The sequence below is a fragment of the Halichoerus grypus genome, chromosome 12, assembly GCF_964656455.1.
Source record: "Halichoerus grypus chromosome 12, mHalGry1.hap1.1, whole genome shotgun sequence".
Lineage (NCBI taxonomy): Eukaryota > Metazoa > Chordata > Mammalia > Carnivora > Phocidae > Halichoerus > Halichoerus grypus.
In genome coordinates this window covers 35779210-35800542 of record NC_135723.1, presented here as the reverse complement: position 1 = coordinate 35800542, position 21333 = coordinate 35779210, and the positions used below count along the sequence as shown (strand labels likewise).

Genomic DNA, 21333 nt, shown 5'->3' with positions numbered 1-21333 from the left:
AGAGGGTTGGAAACGGTCTCTTCTGCTCTGACTTGCAGAAGAGACACGGAAAGCTGCCAGGGAAAGCCGCCAGAGAACAAAGCCCCAAAAACTGATTCCTGCTGAGCCCATCCCCCGCCACAGGGGGAAGGGCAACTCCACCCAAACAGGGTTGCCTGAGTAACAGCGCGGCAGGCCCCTCCCCCAGAAGACAGGCTGGGAAAATAAGAGGCCAGCAACCCTAAGGTCCCAAGAAAACAGGTGCATCTTGCTTGGGTTCTGGTCAATAATTTGGACTCTATACATTCCCTCAAACACCCATCAACAGAATGACTAGGAGGAGGAGCCCCCAAAACAGAAAAGACTCAGAGATTATGACTTATGCTGCAGATTTACAAATGGATGAAGATATAACCAAGATGTCGGAGATGGAATTCAGGCTAGCACCTGTGAAGACAATGGCTAGAATAGAGAAATCATTTAATGGCAACATAGAGTCTCTAAGGGCAGAAATGAAAGGTGAATTGGCAGAACTTAAAAATGCTATCAATGAGATCCAATCCAATCTAGATAATCTAACAGCTAGGGTAAGTGCAGCAGAAGAACGAATAAGTGACCTGGAAGACAAGATAATAGATAAAAAGGGAAAAGAGGAGGCCAGGGAAAAACAACTCAGAATCCAGGAAAATAGAATCAGAGAAATAAGTGACACCATGAGGCGTTCCAATGTCAGAATCATTGGAATCCCGGAGGGAGTGGAGAGAGAGAGAGGACTAGAAGATGTATTTGAGCAAATTGTAGCTGAGAACTTCCCTAATCTGGGGAATGAAACAAACATTCACGTCCTAGAGGCAGAGAGGACCCCTCCCAAGATCAAGGAAAACAGGCCAACACCCCGGCATGTAATAGTAAAACTCGCAAATCTTAGAACCAAGGAAACCATCTTAAGGGCAGTTAGGGGGAAGAAATTTCTTATGTACAGAGGGAGGAACATCAGAATAATGTCAGACCTATCCACAGAGACCTCGCAAGCCAGAAAGGCCTGGTAGACATATTCAGGGTACTAAATGAGAAGAACATGCAGCCAAGAATACTTTACCCTGCAAGGCTGTCATTTAGAATGGATGGAGAGATGCAGAGCTTCCACGACGGGCAGAAACTGAAAGAATATGTGACCACTAAGCCGGCCCTGCAAGAAATATTAAGGGGGGTTCTATAAAAGGAGAAAGACCCCAAGAGTGATATACAACAGAAATTTACAGGGACAATCTATAAAAACAACGTCTTCACAGGCTACATGATGACAAACAATTCATATCTTTCAATAATCACTCTCAACGTGAATGGCCTAAATGCTCCCATAAAATGGCACAGGGTTGCAGATTGGATAAAAAGACAGGACCCATCCATATGCTGCCTACAAGAGACTCATTTTGAACCTAAAGATACATCCAGACTGAAAGTGAAGGGATGGAGATCCATCTTCCATGCCAGCGGACCTCAAAAGAAAGCTGGGGTAGCAATTCTTATATCAGACAAATTAGATTTTAAACTAAAGTCTGTAATTAGAGACACAGAAGGACACTATAGCATTCTTAAAGGGTCTATCCAACAAGAAGATCTAACAATTGTAAATATCTATGACTCCAACATGGGAGCAGCCATCTACATAAGCCAGCTGTTAACCAAAATAAAGAGTCATATTGATAACAATACATAAATTGTAGGAGACCTCAATACTCCACTCTCAGCAATGGACACATCATCTAAGCAGAAAATCAACAAGGAAACAAGAGCTTTGAATGATACATTGGACCAGATGAACCTCATAGATATATACAGAACATTCCACCCTAAAACAACAGAATACTCATTCTTCTCAAGCGCGCATGGAACTTTCTCCAGAATAGACCACATAGTGGGTCACAAATCAGGTCTCCACCGATACCAAAAGACTGAGATTATTCCCTGCCTATTCTCAGACCACAATGCTCTAAAGCTGGAACTGAATCACAAGAAAAAATTTGGCAGAAATTGAAACACTTGGAAGCTAAAGACCACTCTGCTCAAGAATGTTTGGGTCAACCAGGAAATCAAAGAAGAACTTAAACAATTCATGGAAATCAATGAGAACGAAAACACATCGGTCCAAAACCTATGGGATACTGCAAAGGCAGTCCTAAGGGGGAAATACACAGCCATCCAAGCCTCACTCAAAAAAACAGAAAAATCCCGAATTCACCAACTAACTCTACACCTTAAAGAACTAGAGAAAAAGCAACAAACGATGCCTAGGCCACACATTAGAAGAGAAATGATTAAGATTAGAGCAGAAATCAATGAATTAGAAATCAGAAACATAGTAGATCAGATCAACGAAACTAGAAGTTGGTTCTTTGAAAGAATTAATAAGATTGATAAACCACTGGCCAGACTTAACCAAAAGAAAAGAGAAAGGACCCAAATTAATAAAATTATGAATGAAAGGAGATCACGACTAACACCAAGGAAATAGAAACAATTATTGGAAATTATTATCAACAACTATAGGCCAATAAACTGAGCAATCTGGATGAAATGGGAGGCCTTCCTGGAAACCTATAAGCTGCCAAGACTGAAACAGGAAGAAATTGACAACTGAATAGGCCAATAACCAGTAACGAGATTGAAGCAGTGATCAAAAAACTCCCAAAAAACAAGAGTCCAGGGCCTGATGGATTCCCTGGGGAATTCTACCAAACATTCAAAGAAGAAATAATACCTATTCTACTGAAGCTGTTTCAAAAAATAGAAACAGAAGGAAAACTTCCAAACTCATTCTATGAAGCCAGCATTACCTTAATCCCCAAACCAGGCAAAGATCCTATCAAAAAGGAGAATTTCAGACCGATATCCCTGATGAATATGGATTCCAAAATCCTCAACAAAATCCTAGCTAATAGGATCCAACAATACATTAAAAGGATCATCCACCACGACCAAGTGGGATTTATCCCCGGGATGCAAGGGTGGTTCAACATTCACAAATCAATCAATGTGATAGAACACATTAATAAGAGGAGGGAGAAGAACCATATGGTCCTCTCAATTGATGCAGAAAAAGCATTTGACAAAATACAACATCCTTTCCTGATTAAAACTCTTCAGAGTATAGGGATAGAGGGAACATTCCTCAAGTTCATAAAATCCATCTATGAAAAACCCACAGCGAATATCATCCTCAATGGGGAAAAGCTGAGAGCCTTTCCCTTAAGATCAGGAACACATCAAGGATGCCCACTCTCGCCACTATTGTTCCATATAGTACTAGAAGTCCTAGCAACAGCAATCAGACAACAAAAAGAAATAAAAGGTATTCAAATTGGCAAAGAAGTCAAACTCTCTCTTTTCACGGACGACATGATACTTTATGTGGAAAACTCAAAAGACTCCACCCCCAAATTATTAGAACTCATACAGCAATTCAGTAATGTGACAGGATACAGAATCAATGCACAGAAATCAGTTGCTTTCTTATACACTAAGAATGCAACTGTAGAAAGAGAAATTAGAGAAACGATTCCATTTACAATAGCACCAAAAACCATAAGATACCTCGGAATAAACCTAACCAAAGAGGTAAAGGATCTATACTCTAGGAACTACAGAACACTCATGAAAGAAATTGAAGAAGACACAAAAAGATGGAAAAATATTCCATGCTCATGGATCGGAAGAATAAACATGGTTAAAATGTCTATGCTACCCAGAGCAATCTATACCTTCAATGCCATCCCGATCAAAATTCCAATGACATTTTTCAAAGTGCTGGAACAAACAATCCTAAAATTTGTATGGAATCAGAGAAGACCCCGAATTGCCAAGGAAACGTTGAAAAAGAAAAACAAAGCTGGGGGCATCACGTTGCCCGATTTCAAGCTATATTACAAATTTGTGATCACCAAGACAGCATGGTACTGGCACAAAAACAGACATACAGACCAATGGAACAGAATAGAGAACCCAGATACGGACCCTCAACTCTGTGGTCAAATAATCTTTGACAAAGCAGGAAAAAACATGCAATGGAAAAAAGACAGTCTCTTCAATAAATGGTGCTGGGAAAATTGGACAGCCACATGCAGAAGAATGAAACTCGACCATTCTCTAACACCATTCACAAAGATAAAGTCAAAGTGGACGAAAGACCTCAATGTGAGACAGGAATCCATCAAAATCCTAGAGGAGAACATAGGCAGTAACCTCTGTGACATCGCCCACAGCAACTTCTTTCAAGATACATCTCCAAAAGTTAGTGAAACAAAAGCAAAAATGAACTTTTGGGACTTCATCAAGATAAAAAGCTTCTGCACAGCAAAGGAAACAGTCAACGAAACAAAGAGGCAACCCACAGAATGGGAGAAGATATTTGCAAATGACACTACAGATAAAGGCCTGGTATCCAAGATCTATAAAGAACTTCTCAAACTCAACACCCAAAAAACAAATAATCAAGTCAAAAAGTGGGCAGAAGATATGAAAAGACACTTCTCTGAAGAAGACATACAAATGGCTAACAGACACATGAAAAAATGTTCATCATCATTAGCCATCAGGGAAATTCAAATCAAAACTACACTGAGATACCAGGTTACACCAGTGAGAATGGCAAAAATGGACAGGGAAAGAAACAACAAATGTTGGAGAGGTTGTGGAGAAAGGGGAACCCTCTTACACTGTTGGTGGGAATGCAAGTTGGTACAGCCACTTTGGAAAACAGTGTGGAGGTTCCTCAAAAATATAAAAATAGAGCTACCCTATGACCCAGCAATTGCACTCCTGGGTATTTACCCCAAAGACACAGATGTAGTGAAAAGAAGGGCCATATGCACCCCAATGTTCATAGCAGCAATGTCCGGAATAGCCAAACTGTGGAAAGAGCCGAGATGCCCTTCAACAGATGAATGGATAAAGATGATGTGGTCCATATATACAATGGAGTATTACTCAGCCATCAGAAAGGATGAATACCCAGCTTTTACATCAACATGAATGGGACTGGAGGAGATTATGCTAAGTGAAATAAGTCAAGCAGAGAAAGTCAATTATCATATGGTTTCACTTATTTGTGGAACATAAGGAATAGCATGGAGGACATTAGGAGAAGGAATGGAAAAATGAGGGGGGTGGAATTGGAGGGAGAGATGAACCATGAGGGACTATGGACTCTGAGAAACAAACAGGGTTCTAGAGGGGAGGGGGGAGGGGGGATTGGTTAGTCCAGTGATGGGTATTAAAGAGGGCACGTACTGCATGGAGCACTGGGTGTTATATGAGACGAGATCGGGCGCGTTCAGGGTGGTATGGCCGTAGACACACTGGGTGTTATATGAAAACAATGGATCGTGGATTACCACATCAAAAACTAATGATGCATGGTGACTAACATAACATAATAAAATTAAAGAAAGAAAGAAAAAAGAAAGAAAGAAAGAAAGAAAGAAAGAAAGAAAGAAAGAAAGAAAGAAAGAAAGAAAGAAAAAGAAAGAAAGAAGGAAAGAAAGAAAGAGAGAGAAAGAAAGAAAGAGAAAGAAACAAGAAAGGTCTCAAATACACAACCTAACCCTACACCTAAAGGAGCTGGAGGAAGAACTGCAAATAAAGCCTAAACCCAGCAGGAGAAGAGAAATAATAAAGATCAGAGCAGAAATCAATGAAATAGAAACCAAAAGAACAGTAGATCAGATCAACGAAACTAGGAGCTGGTTCTTTGAAAGAATTAATAAGATTGATAAAACCCTGGCCAGAATTATCAAAAAGAAAGGAGAAGTCACCCAAATAAACAAAATTATGAATGAAAGAGGAGAGATCACAACCAACACCAAAGAAATACAATTATAAGAACATATTATGAGCAACTAATTCCCAGCAAATTAGATAATCTAGAAGAAATGGATGCATTCCTAGAGATGTATCAACTACCAAAACTGAACCAGGAAGAAATAGAAAACCTGAACAGACCCATAACCACTAATGAAATTGAAGCAGTAATCAAAAATCTCCCAACAAACAAAAGCCCAGCCAGATGGCTTCCCAGGGGAATTCTACCAAACATTTCAAGAAGAATTAATACCTATTCTTCTGAAACTGTTCCAAAAAATAGAAATGGAAGGAAAACTTCCAAACTCATTTTATGAGGCCAGCATTACCTTGATCCCAAAACCAGACAAAGACCCCATCAAAAAGGAGAATTACAGACCAATATCCCTGATGAACATGGATGCAAAAATTCTCACCAAAATACTAGCCAATGGGATCCAACAGTACATTAAAAGGATTATTCACCACGACCAAGTGGGGTTTATTCCTGGGTTACAAGTTTGGTTCAACATCCGCAAATCAATCAATGTGATACAATACATTAATAAGAGAAAGAAGAAGAACCATATGATCCTCTCAATAGATGCAGAAAAAGCATTTGACAAAGTACAGCATCCTTTCTTGATCAAAACTCTTCAGAGTATAGGGTTAGAGGGTACATACCTCAATATCATAAAAGCTGTGAAAAACCCACAAAGAATATCATTCTCAATGGGGAAAAACTGAGAGCTTTCCCCCTAAGTTCAGGAACACGGCAGGGATGTCCACTATCACCACTGCTATTCAACATAGTATTAGAAGTCCCAGCCACAGCAATCAGACAACAAAAAGAAATAAAAGGCATCTGAATCGGCAAAGAAGAAGTGAAACTCTCACTTTTTGCAGATGATATGATACTTTATGTGGAAAACCCAAAAGACTCCACCCCAAAACTGCTAGAACTCATACAGGAATTCAGTAAAGTGGCAGGATATAAAATCAATGCACAGAAATCAGTGGCATTTCTATACACCAACAAGACAGAAGAAAGAGAAATGAAGGAGTCAATCCCATTTACAATTGCACCCAAAACCATAAGATACCTAGGAATAAATCTAACCAAAGGGGCAAAAAATCTGTACTCAGAAAACTATAGAATACTCATGAATGAAATTGAGGAAGACACAAAGAAATGAAAAAACGTCCCATGCTCATGGATTGGAGGAAGAAATATTGTGAAGATGTCAATGCTACCTAGAGCAATCTACATATTTAATGCAATCCCTATCAAAATACCATCAGCTTTTTTCAAAGAAATGGAACAAATAATCCTAAAATTTGTATGGAACCAGAAAAGACCCTGAATAGCCACAGGAAAAGCAAAGCTGGTGGCATCACAATTCCGGGCTTCAAGCTCTATTACAAAGCTGTCATCATCAAGACAGTATGGTACTGGCACAAAAACAGACACATAGATCAATGGAACAGAATAGAGAGCCCAGAAATGGACCCTTAACTCTATGGTCAACTAATCTTCAACAAAGCAGGAAAGAATGTCCAATGGAAAAAAGACAGTCTCTTCAACAAATGATGTTGGGAAAGTTGGACAGCCACATGCAGAAGAATGAAACTGGACCATTTTCTTACACCACACACAAAAATAGACTCAAAGTGGTTGAAAGACCTAACTGCGAGACAGGAGTCCATCAAAATCCTAGAGGAGAACACAGGCAGCAACCTCTTCGACCTCAGCCGCAGCAACTTCTTCCTAGAAACATTGCCAAAGGCAAGGGAAGCAAGGGCAAAAATGACCTATTGGGACTTCATCAAGATAAAAAGCTTTTGCACAGCAAAGGAAACAGTCAACAAAACCAAAAGACAACCGACAGAATGGGAGAAGATATTTGCAAATGACATATCAGATAAGGGGCTAGTATCCAAAATCTATAAAGAACTTATCAAACTCAACACCCAAAGAACAAATAATCCAATCAAAAAATGGGCAGAAGACATGAACAGACATTTCTGCAAAGAAGACATCCAAATGGCCAACAGACACATGAAAAAGTGCTCAGCATCACTCGGCATCAGGGAAATCCAAATCAAAACCTCAATGAGATACCACCTCACACCAGTCAGAATGGCTAAAATTGACAAGTCAGGAAACGACAGATGTTGGCAGGATGCGGAGAAAGGGGAACCCTCTTACACTGTTGGTGGGAATGCAAGCTGGTGCAGCCACTCTGGAAAACAGTATGGAGGTTCCTCAAAAAGTTGTAAATAGAGCTACCCTACGACCCAGCCATTGCACTACTGGGTATTTACCCTAAAGATACAAATGTAGTGATCCGAAGGGGTACGTGCACCCCAGTGTTTATAGCAGTAATGTCCACAATAGCCAAACTCTGGAAAGAGCCAAGATGTCCATCAACAGATGAATGGATAAGGAAGATGTGGTATATATATACACAACGGAATATTACGCAGCCATAAAAAAAATGAAATCTTGCCATTTGCAACGATGTGGATGGAACTAGAAGGTATTATGCTAAGCGAAATAAGTCAATCAGAGAAAGACCTGTATCACATGATCTCACTGATATCAGGAATTCTTAATCTCAGGAAACAAACTGAGGGTTGCTGGAGGTGGGTGTGGGAGGGATCGGATGGCTGGGTGATAAGACATTGGGGAGGGTATGTGCTATGGTGATCGCTGTGAATTGTGTAAGACTGTTGAATCACAGATCTGTACCTCTGAAACAAATAATACATTATATGTTAAAAAAAAAAAAAAAGAAGATAGTAGGAAGGGAAAAATGAAGGGGGGGAAATTGGAGGGGGAGACGAACCATGAGAGACTATGGACTCTGGGAAACAAACTGGGGGTTCTAGAGGGGAGGGGGGTGGGGCGATGGGTTAGCCTGGTGATGGGTATTAAGAAGGCACGTATTGAATGGAGAACTGGGTGTTATACGCAAACAATGAATCACAGAACACTACATCAAAAACTAATGATATAATGTATGGTGGTTATCATAACATAATAAAATAAAATTTAAAAAAATGAGCTATGGAGGTTAATGTTAACAAAAAAAAAAGAGACTCGTTTTATGATCTAACATATGGTTTATCCTGGAGAATGATCCCTGTGTATTTGAGCAAAATGTGTATCAGCTGTTGGACAGAATCTTCTGTATATATTAGTTAGGTCCATTTGGTCTAAAGTATAGTTCAGGTTTATTATTTTCTGACTTTCTGTCTGTGTGATTTATCTATCCTATTGTTGAGAGTGGGCTATTGAAATCCCTATTATTGTATTGCTATTTTTGCCTACAGATCTGTTAAGAATTGTTTAATATATTTAGATGCTTCTATACTGGGTATGTTTATATTTTAAATTGTACATCCTCTTAATGAATTGACCACTTTATCATTATATAATGACCTTCTCTGTCTCTGTTACAGCTTTTGACTTGAAGTTATTTTGTCTAAGTAAGCTACCCCTGATATAAGTAAAGCTACCTCTCTTTTGGTTTACATTTGCACTGAGTATTTTTTTTTCATCCATTCACTTTCAGCCTATGAGTGTTGTTAAAGTTTAACTGAGTCTCTTGTAGGCAGCATATAGTTGGGTCTTGGTTTTTGTTCGTTTGTTTAAATCCATTAAGCTACTCTGTGTCTTTTAATTGGAGAATTTAAGCATTTACATTTGGAATAATTATTGATAGATAAGGAGTTACTATCATCATTTTGTTATCTGCTTTCTGATTGTTTTGTTGTACCTTTGTTCCTTTCTTCCTCTCTTGCTGTCTTTCTTTGTGAACTGATGATTTTTTGTAGTGGTATGCTTTGATTCATTTTCTTTATCATTTGTATTTCTATTATGTTTATTTACTTAGTGATTACCATAGTGTTTTCATAATACATCTTACAGTTATAGTGCTCTATTTTAAGCTGACAGCTTAGCTTCAATTGCATAAAAAAGTTCTACATATTTACTTGCCACTACCCGATTTTATGTTGTTGATGTCATAATTTACATCTTTTTATATTATATATCCATTAACAAAATATTGTAGCTATAGTTATCTCATTAGTTTTCTCTTCTAACCTGTATTCTAGGGTTTGAAGTGATTTATACACTACCATTATCAGAGTATTAGAAAGTCTTTACCTTTGTTTCTGGAGGACAACTTTACCATGTAAAGTATTCTTGGTTGGCAGTTTTTTTCTTTGAATACTTTGAGTATATTATCCCACTCTCTTCTGGCCTGCAAGATTTCTGCTGAGAAATCTGCTGATGACTTTATTGGGGTTCTCTTATATGGGGTGAATCTTTTTTCCCTGGCTGCTTTCAAAATTCTCTTTGTCTTTGGTTTTTGAGAGTTTTTTTTTGTTTTGTTTTGTTTAAATAATGTATCTCAGTAAAGATCTTTGGGTTGAATCTGTTTGGGGATTTTTGAGTTTCAAGTACCTGGATGGCTCTAAATGTCTCTTAGGTCCTCTGCCATTCTAGGTTTTCAGGTATGCTTTTTTTTTTTTTTCCCTAGCTTCTCCTCCTCTGTCATGCTGTATCAACCACCAAGGTGTGTCAGCCAAGAACTACAGTCTCAAGCCTACATCCAGATCCCTGTATGTGTGTCTGTTTGTAGGGTCACATGAAGCCAGGCATCTGAATATGGCTGTAGAGGCACAGACTTTCCCCTAAGGTCTGAGGAAAACCACCCAACAGCAGGGGAAACTGAGGCTGAAGTCTACATGCAGGAGGTCTTGAAGAACATTCAGACACATGGAAACCAACAGAAAGGTATATGATGCTTGTTAAGCTGGAGCAGCTCAGATGATCTGTCTAGCTGTGGCCATCTCCTCTGGATTTAAGGGAGCTTCCTTTTCATGGTCTCATTTTCTGCAGGAAGCAGCTTTTCTAGAGATAAGCCTCTGAAGGTGGTGCTGGGGCAATGATCATAGGTATTTGGTGTCAACCATCATTCTCTGATGTTCCATGCATTCTTCAGAAACTCTTTTTTCTACTATCTAATGCTGCCATATTTTCCTATGAGGTGGAAACTTCTTTCTCCCTCCCTCCCTCCCTCCCTCCCTCCCTCCCTCCCTCCCTTCCTTCCTTCCTTCCTTCCTTCCTTCCTTCCTTCCTTCCTTCCTTCCTTCATCAGAGACAGAGAGAAAAAGAGGGAGAGCAGCAGGCAGAGGGAGAAGCAGGCTCCCTGCTGAGCAAGGAGCCCGACGCGGGACAAGTGGAAACTATTTTCTACCCGTTCTTAATAGAAATATGTGTGAAGAGAGGGTAAATAGGTTCTAATCCTGGATATATTTACCTGAGATTTAGTCTATTCACCTTAGAGTGTCTCTTTTGATGGCCCTTCTCTTTTGCTTTGTCCTTGACTATCTGGGGGGATAGCTGAGGTTACTAAATAAATAATTTCCAGGTAAATGAATTGTTATGTCTCTGAAACTGCTATCAAAGTATTTTTGCCAGTGTTTTTCTAGGAATATACATCAAATTTTTATGTTTTTAAGAGCATCTCTGGTTTCTTTAAAAGTAAATACTATTTAACACTATCAACACCTTTATCTTTCTCTTCACTCTTTTTGGAGTTTTTAACTATGGAGGTTAGGGACACTGATATCATTTTTAAAATGCCCTGAAATGTAGCTTATCCTGGCAAGTAGATTAATTATGTTTACTTTAGTAAAATACACTGTTTAAATTTCATCTTTTTCCTTTCCCGTTTTCCTTATTCCTTCTTCCATGTCCCTTCTATTAGCACTTATGTTCCTTAGACTCAACTTCTTCCTTCCCTTCCCTTCATCCATTATTTAGCTAGCACTTACTATATTCTAGGTGCTCCCTGCACGAACTTACCCTCTAGTAGGAAGGGCAAAGTGTGCACAAATTCTATAATGAAATCCATATGTGTTTCAATGCTACAGGAGTTACAAATTATGTCACACTTTCATGAGGAGAGACAATCCTATGATCCTATGATCACTATTAAGTGATCATAATAGAGATTAATGTCTTACAGATCAAGTTTCTAAAAAACACAGTTGGTAACTATCAGAATAAGGATGGTCTAGGTTGGAAAGGTAGGGTGAAGGCAAAAGCTGGAGGGCCTTGAAGGTCAGACTAAGAACTGGATACCATCAGCACATCCATTCTGTGCTTAGGATGAGCCTAATATTGTGCTGGGACATGGCCAGCTTTGGGAACCAGCCATTGAGTTAATTTGAAGGGGGAAAAGGCAGAATGTGGACTGAAGCCAGAGCAGAGCGGTAGGTACTATGTCTTTTTTGACCAGTCAGTCCCTGACTACATGACCCGATGGGCAGAGCAGCCTGTGAGGAGGTAAGTACAGTTGATCAAGACCACACAGTCAGTGGGGAGCAGAAGCTACAGGGTGGCAGGCCAGAGCAGAGATTCAGGTGGATCCAGATAAGCTCAGAAGCCAGCCATATCTTTATATCTTTTGACTTTCCTCCTATTTCTTTCCTCTATGTTCACTGTCACTTTTGCTTCCTTCCTGCTCTTCCTTCAATCATCCTTTTCTCCACTCTTCTTGCTTTTTTATTTTCCACATATCATTTTGCCCTGTCCTCTCTCCTCTTCAGTCACTCTCTGCCCAACATGAAAACCCTTTCTGCTCTGTCTTCATCTGCCCTTTGACCAGCTCTGTCCCAGGTACTTTTTTTTTTCTTTTCCTCTGGCCCCTGGAATGGAAAGGCATTTTCCACTATTAGGTAGATGTATGCCTGCAGTTCTGGGGACCCTTCTGAAGTACCTTCCTGTCTCCTCCAAATCCCGCTCTGAAATTTCTGTAGACAGCCTCAGCTTCATTCTTAGCTTTAGTGGCCACTATTAGCATTCAGGTTTGGTTAATATCTGTGCTATATGAATTGTGAAATGCTCTTGGAGTGTGCCCCCCTGGTTTCTGTAGCTTTTGCTAAATTGTTCTTGCTATTCTCCACTTACAATAAATTCAACTACAGACAATACCAGCTTGATTAACTTCAAAAAGCAGTGGTTCTCTACTGGGTAATTTTGTCCACGAGAGGACATTTGGCATTATCTGGAGACAATTTTGATTGTTATAATTGGGTATGTGTGATACTGCCATCTAATGGGTAGAGGTCAAGGATTCTGTGAAATATCCTTCAATGCACAAGACAGTCCCCCCAGACCCCCCTAAAGAATTATCCAACCCAATATATCAAAGGAGAAACCCTGATCCAAAGCTATCTACCTGGAAGCTTGTAGCTAGGCTGAATATGGAAAAAATAACAGAATTAATCAAAGCCAAATTACATTTCAACCAATTAGGAAAAACAATGGGGGCATCTTGAGATGGCAATTAGTAAATGTGCCTGCTTTAATAACAACAAAAATAATTCTTTGTGCTCTACCTGATTTTTAATTATAAAAATTATATTCATTAGCTCTCCTGATTCATACCAACAACCCTGAATTTGGTAAGGGAAGTATTTTGAATATTAAGAAACTGAGGCATAGAGAATAATATGACTCTCCTTAGGACCCTAGTCAAACACAGATTTATGTATTTTCATCCAAAGCAAAAAACACAGGGCTGTTCATACAGCTTAACTAGAGCTATAATGGCAGAAAATAAGGGCAGGAACCAAAGCTGCTGTCACAAAGAAAGGACTCTCCCGTCCTCTATTTGGTATTTAAAAATAGGAGAGAAAACGGCATAGCTTGAATCTGAGATAATGCTTGCCGCTTTGTGAATGTTCTTACAGTGCATCGCCTTCGAAACAAATTGGCCCTCGTCTACAAAGGTTTCTTTTTTGTACTCTCACAAACTCATTTTTAATGGCTTGTGTGGCATCAGTTGTGCCCCTGAGCTGTAATGAAGCACTCTGCAAGTCACCACACGCAAGTCAGAAATGAATCTCACGGAGAAGAAAAATGCTGGAACGTTAATAGGTTTTAATCCAAGGTAAGCAAACCTATTGAGCCACTACCATGTGCTTTTTAAATCTAAATGTCATGAAATTTTCAGCAGTTTTCTCTTGCCTGCAAACCAGCTCTGGTCCAGAGACAGCCAAGTAGGGATCAGAAGGGAAAATTCTTAAATGTGCATAACTGCCCAGGAGCACACCTTGAGGAGTTTACAAGCACCATCCAGGCAAAACAAAGAAATAATTGATGGAGCACAAGGGAAACTGGCTTCGTAGGGCAGGCATCTGAAAAGCCTGTAAGTGCAGCAGACATCTTGCAATATATTTGATCCTATCTTCAATATCTTGGGTGGAGAAGGGGTGTTGAAATCTGAGAGTCTCTGTTATATGGGTTTTCCCCTTAGGTTTTTATTTAAGTCGAAAAACAGTGTTTGTATATTGCACTTTATTGCACTGCTACTAGCCAATTTACTGAGGGAGATTTAATTGCTAAACATTCTATTTTAAACTTAATTTTGCACAGTATCTTGGCAGCTTTTGATGCTTAATCATACAGAAAACAACAATCTCTGAATATTAAGGTAAAACAAATTGGTTTTACAGTGGTGAGACTTTCTGTGTATGTGGAAGTCTGGAGGCATATTTTGAATTTTCTTCCTCTAGCTGGTGGGTGACCATGAAATATAGAGATAGATTTAAGGCCTCACCTTTAGGATCTTGGGGGCCATGGTTGCCAGTCCCACTTTCATCATGCTTCTCAATGCCCGATGTGTTAACTGCTGTAATAACTATGGGGATGTTCCTCTTCTCTCTAATAAATGGAAAATGTGAATCTCGTCAGAGCACATCAGGTTCAATTAACATAAATTATAGAAATGTTGAGGCCCTGCAAAAGAAATTTTAAAATTTAGCCATATTTTCAAGTTTACATTTAGACATCTCCACAAAGCTTACTATACATAAGGCATGACTGCAAGGGCTTTATTACTTTATTTAATCCTGTTTTAAATGAGGAAACTGAGGCACAGGGAGGTCAAGTAATTTGCCCAAGGTCACACAGCTCATAGGGGGCATAAGTAGAATCTGCTGACTGTTTCTAGAGCCTTTTGTGTACTTGTAACCATTCTACTACACTCCTCAGAGCAAGTGGCATGAATATTTAATAGTGAACTGCAGTAATTTTAGAGCTCCTTTGCTGCATTTTCTTATATAGTCTTAGACCATAGCCAAAAGTTCTGCTACCCTCAGTCATAGTTGGGAGAGTCAGGATAGAGAATAAAATAAAGTTCAATGTGTCTTCTTAAGGCCTACCATATTATAACTTGGGACAGTCATCAATAGTCCCAATGACTGATTCCCATCTTGTGGCCTTGGAAAGCAGAAGAAATAGGAGAAGGATGTGATTTGGAAGGTTGAGGTTCTCACACTTTGATGTGCTTATGAATCTCTCCCAGACAACTTATTAAATGTGCAAATTCTTTTTTGTAGGTCATGGGTATGTCCAAATATTCTGAATTTCCATTAAACATTTAGGGATTGCAGATGCTACTGGTCCATGGACCATATTTTGAGACAAAGATCTAGAATCAAGCAGCAGCATCATCATCACCTGGAAGCTTGTTAGAAATACAGATTCTTTCGTTCTATTCTAGGCCCACTGAATCAGAATTTATATTTTGACAAAATCTCCAAGTGATTTATATGTACTTCTTTAAAAGAAATGTAACATTTTATTGTGCATGCAATACATGATTTTAGAAATTAAAAAAAATGCAAATACACAGAGTGAAGATCACATATAAGCCTACCACCCAGAGTGGTTTACATTTTGATGTATGTCCTTCAAGATTACATCTGGAGGTCTAATGCACAGCATAGTGATTATAGTCAACAATGTTATAAACAAAGTTTCCAAGAGTCTAGATCTTAATTGTTCTCAACACAAAATGATAATTATGAGACATGATAGAGGTGTTAACTAATGCTACAGTGGTTATCATACTGCAATATTGATTTATATGTACTTTTAATTGTTTGAGAAACACTGGTCTAGGGTATTCTTCAATGATGAATATGGACATAAATCATTAAACACACCTGCAAATGAATTAGTTATGGTGGGAAGGAAGACAGATAATATAAAGTTCTCATTACAAGTTCCATTCAAGTCTTTCAAATATCTTTTTTCTTTGTGATCACTTCAATGGTTGAAAAGTCCTTGGAATGCCCCATTCAAAGCTCATTTGCAAGTTTGTACAATGTTTCATTTAAGAGGGGTTATTCATCTCAAGTTGTTTCTCCTTTAGAATCAGGTTATAGCCCAAACAACTTGAACATTTTGAATCCAGAAGAATTACAGGAATCTTCCCCATCAAAGTCTCCACTTCTGGACGGTGGGAATCCTAAATTCTGAGTCACCTGCAGACATGCTAAGGTGCTATCAGCTTGGATTGGGGATGGCCACCACCTTGCCCCATCCAGAGATGGCTGTGGGCTTGCACTGAACACTGACCCTTCTCATACCAGTGCTCAGGCCCCTATTGGGCCAAGGAATACAGGTCTAACCTCGTATCTCAACATGACCAGTAGTTGCCAAGGTGGCAGCTGTTACGGGGCAGGTTTGGGGAGGGCCATCTTAGGGTGGCTGGAGTGCCAGGGGTCAGGGAACAGTGGGGACTGAGAACCCATCCCAGAGAAATAGAGAGGTGGCCAGAGGTGGGACCACATCAAGGCTTCAATACCCCCAAGCATGCTCCATTGTCCCATTGAACTTCATTTACAAAACACAAAACTCAAAGATGAAATTCTAAGAATATTAAGACAGTGACTGCAGAGCATTAAAAACCAGGTGCAGGATCCTAAGGGTCGTATGCAACTGCATTGGTCAAATACCCATGAAACCGGCCCTGACTCTGGAAATTGTCTGGTATTTTTGTGTTTGGGGAATGTATCAGACTTGTGTGTACTGGGTCTCTCTGAAGGGCTAAATAATGTTTATGTTAATCAGATAGTTTAATGCAGTGGTCCTCCAAGCATGGGCCTGGCCCAGCAGCATCAGCATCACCTGTGTGTTAGAAATGCAAATTCTCAGGCCCAGCTTCAAAGTATGGAAATAGAATCTCTAGGGGTAGGGCGCAACAACCTGTGGTTTTAACAAGCTCTCCTGGTGATTCTAATGCAGGCAGAAGTTTGATCTAATGATTCTGATCTAATAGCTCTGAAGTTTTCTGCTGAGGAATTTTTAAAAATTACAAATTATTATTGCATAATTCTCAACAATTATTAGGAGGTGGTAGTGGCAATGAACTGTGGGTCACATGCGTATTCCCCACTCTTGCATGTTTTCTTCAAGGAGGAAAGATCTGAGTGGCTGAGAGTTGTAGGGCTCCTAATGGCTATCTGGAGGTGGCAGGAGGGCTTATGTATTGAAATGCATCAGAGCATGGGTGAGAGTGAAAGAACTACTAGCATGATGACTTTGGGTTGGGCTTCAGTCCCAGAATGACAGCAATTCACATCCCACTTCTCCCTCTAACCAACTGGTAAGATCTCAGAAGAATTATTTACCTTCTCTGAGCTCAGATATCTTAGCCATAAAATGGAGATAATAGTGATACTTACTTCCTGGGGTTCTTATGAGGTGTGACTGAGCTATTGAGTAGAAGTTCTCATCATAGTGCCAGGCACATAGCACTCAACAGATGGTAGTTATTATATGGGGAATAAAATTATTGCATACTGATCTAATCATATGATACAGTTATTATTTTACATTTTATTTTGATTGGTAGTGATGATTAGTAGATATACATCGAAATATTCTATTTCTACAAAGGTCAATGGAATATGTATGCATATGTGACCTATAACAATTCTGTTACCAGACTCTCTTTTTCTTCTTTGAGGGTTTCTAGGATTCCACTTGGCCCATCAGAGGGTTAAATTTTCTTTTTTCCTGAAGGACTAGCATTAGCTTACTTTTGTGCTGAGCATACATTATTGGATCATAAGCTTTCTTCTTCTTAGCACCCATATATTTTCTAAATCAATGATTTGCTAAGTAAAAGGGATTCCCTTAGGTAAGTATTTGCTAGGCAGGTCCATCTTGCCCTGCTTTCTGAACAGGGGCAAAGACTCCCTTTAAGCCTTGTGCTGAGGAGGATGGTGGTGTATCGATTTGCTGCCTGCTACTTGCTCCATCATCACATCAGTTATAGGGAGAGTGGCATTATCCCTGCTCAGATTTATGTGGGCCTTTCTTTGTGTTTGGGTCTGAAAACCAACTCCAGGCTAATTGTATTCTTGAATAATAAATAAAGATCAAGGTCTGCTTGGCTCTGAATAAAAGCCAATCTGAGTGTGAGTTAAATATCAAGTCCAACAGTTTCCCCCCCCCTCAAACATTGCTTTTAGATTAAAAACCAAACAAAAAAAGCAACAAAATTAATAACACAAATCCCAAATGATTCAATAGTAAAAGAATACTCTCTTTGGGGACTTTGGGTCCCAGGTAGTATGCATCTGGATGCCTTTAGTGTTACAAGACCTTTAATGCTAAGGGCTGAAAACAGTATACCCCAGCTCTCCCTGGTATCGATTTTCCTCACACTGATTTAGTGTGGGGCCTCTTGGCTTCTACCTCTTCTAGCAGCTGAGCTTTGGCCCCAAAGGGCTTTATTTAATGAAAACTTGGGGCTTATACTGTGAGAAAGCTGCCCCAGGATTTGAAGTTGTAGACATCCCAATGGAGAAAACATGAAGACAAGGGTCACGTGCTGGGTCTGTCCAGAGGATGGGATGATGATATGAAGCCCCCACTAAAGTATTTGCTTTAAAGAGAAGAGGGAGGAGTAGCCTTCAGATGACTGTTGAAAGTTAACAGAAGCTCTTGTTACTGAAAGATAAAGTGTACATGAAATATGTACAAAAGTTGCACTGGGAGAGGGTATCAGAGGGAGGGGAGCCACATATTAAAGAGCACTGGCTATGTATTAGAGCCTGATTACAGACAGAAAAGGCCTTTGGGGAGAGTTAAACAGGAACATTTTTTTAATGTTAACTTTTTAATTTAGGACAATGTTACATTTACAGAAAACTGTGAAGATAGTACAGAGTTCCCATATGCCCCATACCCAGCTCCCCTATTAGTAACATCTTACATTACTATGATACATTTGTTATAATTAACAAGCCAGTATTGAAAAATTATTAACTTTATTCAGATTTCCTTTTTTTAAAAATGTTTTTAGAAGATTTTATTTATTTCACAGAGAGAGACACAGTGAGAGAGGGAACACAAGCAGGGGGAGTGGGAGAGGGAGAAGCAGGCTTCCCGCTGAGCGGGGAGCCTGATGCAGGGCTCGATCCCAGGACCCTGAGATCATGACCTGAGCCAAAGGCAGATGCTTAACAACTGAGCCACCCAGGTGCCCCCTCCTTTGTTTTTATCTAAAATTTTTTTTCCTGTTGCAGGATCTCATCCATATTGCATCTAGTTGTCTTGTCTCCTAAGGCTCCTAATATTTTCCCAAACTTTGTTTTGAAGACCTTGACAGTTTTGAGGAATCCTGTTCTGGTATTTAATCAAATGTCCCTCAGTTGGGGACAGGGGATTTGTCTCATGCTTTTCTCATGATTAGATTGGGTTATGTGTTTTTGAGAGGAAGACCAAAGAGGCGAAGTGTCGTTTTCATCACATCATCTCAAGGGTACATTCTATGCACATGACTCATCACTGTTCATGTAACAGGAGCATTTTTTTAAAAAGATTTTATTTATTTATTTTAGAGAGAGAGTATGCATGAATGGGGGTAGGGACAGAGGGAGGGGGAGAGAATCCCGAGCAGACCCTGCACCGAGCGCGGAGTCGACACTGGGCTTGATCTCATGACCCCGAGATCATGACCTGAGCAGAAACCAAGAGTCGGATGCTCAACTGACAAAGCCACCCAGGCATCTCTAACAGGAGCAATTTTAATGTTAACTCTGAACTGGAGCAGGTATTGAATGTCAGGAATTAAGATTTTACCCTCCATATGTGGTATATTTCAGTGGAAATTTAAAAGGGACATATTAGTGAACTATCAGTATTCATGAACCACATGAATACCTATCTGATGATTATTTTTAAAAAATATTTTATTTATTTATTAGAGAGCAAAAGAGAGCAAGCACACGAGCAGGGGAAGGGCAGAGAGAGAGAGGGAGAAGAAGAAGCCGACTCCCCACTGAACAGAGATCATGACCTGAGCCAAGGCAGATGCTTAACTGACTGAGCCACCCAAGTGCCCCGATGATGATTTTTTACAAGGAAAAAGATGTTGGTCTTTCTTCTTACAAAAAAAGAAGTGGTAAAAAGTGGACAAGGGGAAGAATGAAACATATTTGAGCCCAGTTCCAGTTGTAAATGGGTCCAGTTCCTCAAACTGGTTTTTGTTAACATAACCTGCAAAAAGAACTCAAGCAGATCTTGAAACCAAAAGTCTAGAACAGAGGGCTCCATTCATTCAGAAATCAATTATTAAATAATGTGAGAGATTTTGGAGTTTCTCCAATAAGTTGATTGTTCTAGGGTATATATCTTCAGGAACTAGCTAAACTCTGTGGCTCACTTGTTCAGCAGGGTATTGGTTTTAAAAATAGAAATTAAGAAAAATATCATGGCAAAATGAGGACAATCATAAATTTTTATACTTTCAGCATATAAGATCTTCACCTCATTTGTGTCCAGGTCTGGATACAGTTTGTATAACCATTATACTTCTAGACCCTCATGCCTCAGAAGTTATGTCTTTGGTTACTTTAGCAAGACTGGACCATGCTTATGGCATGGGCTCCAAAGTCACCCACTTGAGTAAATGGAGTGAAAATGAGCATGGAGGACTAAAATGCATTCCTGATGCTCGCGTAGACAAATTCCAGGTTGTTGAAGGGCCCAGTTAGGAATCTTCTGTTTGGAATGGTTGGGAGAAGAATCTGAAAGGAAGCGTATTAGTTTGCTAGGGCTACCATAACAAAGTTCCACAGACTGGGTGGCTTAAACAACAGAAATTTATTCAAGTCCTGGAGGCTAGAAGTCTGAGATCAGGGTGTGGGGAAGGTTGTTTCTTTAAGGTTTCTCTCCTTGGCGTGCAGGTGGCCATCTTCTCCCTCTGTCTTCACATGGTCTGTGCATTCCTGTGTTCTAATCTCTCCTTACACGGAGACCAGATATACTGGATTAGGGGCTACCCTAATGACTTTACTGAGCTTTAATTACTTCTTTAAAGTCCCTATTTCTAAATACAGACATATTTTGAGGTATTAGGAGTTGGGACTTCAACATAAAAATTTTGGAGGGACGCAATTCAGCCCATAACAGGAAGGGTAAAGGATTTGGTAAAGGAGGTGCATTTTATCCTCTAGACCTTGGTTTCTAGGAGTCTGGAAAGACTGACATTTGGTGCTTACTTTTGGCTATTTCAGAGGATTATTACAACAGAGAAAAATGTGAAAGACAGCACTTGACGTGTGAAGAAAACGTGCTGTGTAATATGGCTTTGTCAGGAGCCCATTCCCGGAAGTTACCTGTGGTGTTTGCAC

The 21333-nt window shown here is 39.6% G+C and overlaps 1 protein-coding gene and 1 long non-coding RNA gene across 2 annotated transcripts in view; one reads left to right on the top strand and one right to left on the bottom strand.

The window, feature by feature from the left end:
* Positions 1-10429, top strand: part of MTERF1 (mitochondrial transcription termination factor 1) — a 204873-nt gene extending 194444 nt beyond the window's left edge. The window contains exon 4 of the transcript XR_013442745.1: positions 10368-10429. The gene's annotated coding sequence lies outside the window, so the exon portion shown is untranslated. The remainder of the gene's footprint in view (positions 1-10367) is intronic.
* The window catches only part of LOC144379564 (uncharacterized), a 395690-nt gene that overhangs the window by 106890 nt on the left and 267467 nt on the right, over positions 1-21333 (bottom strand). The window contains exon 3 of the long non-coding RNA XR_013442750.1: positions 14460-14563. This is a non-coding gene — a long non-coding RNA (uncharacterized LOC144379564). The remainder of the gene's footprint in view (positions 1-14459; positions 14564-21333) is intronic.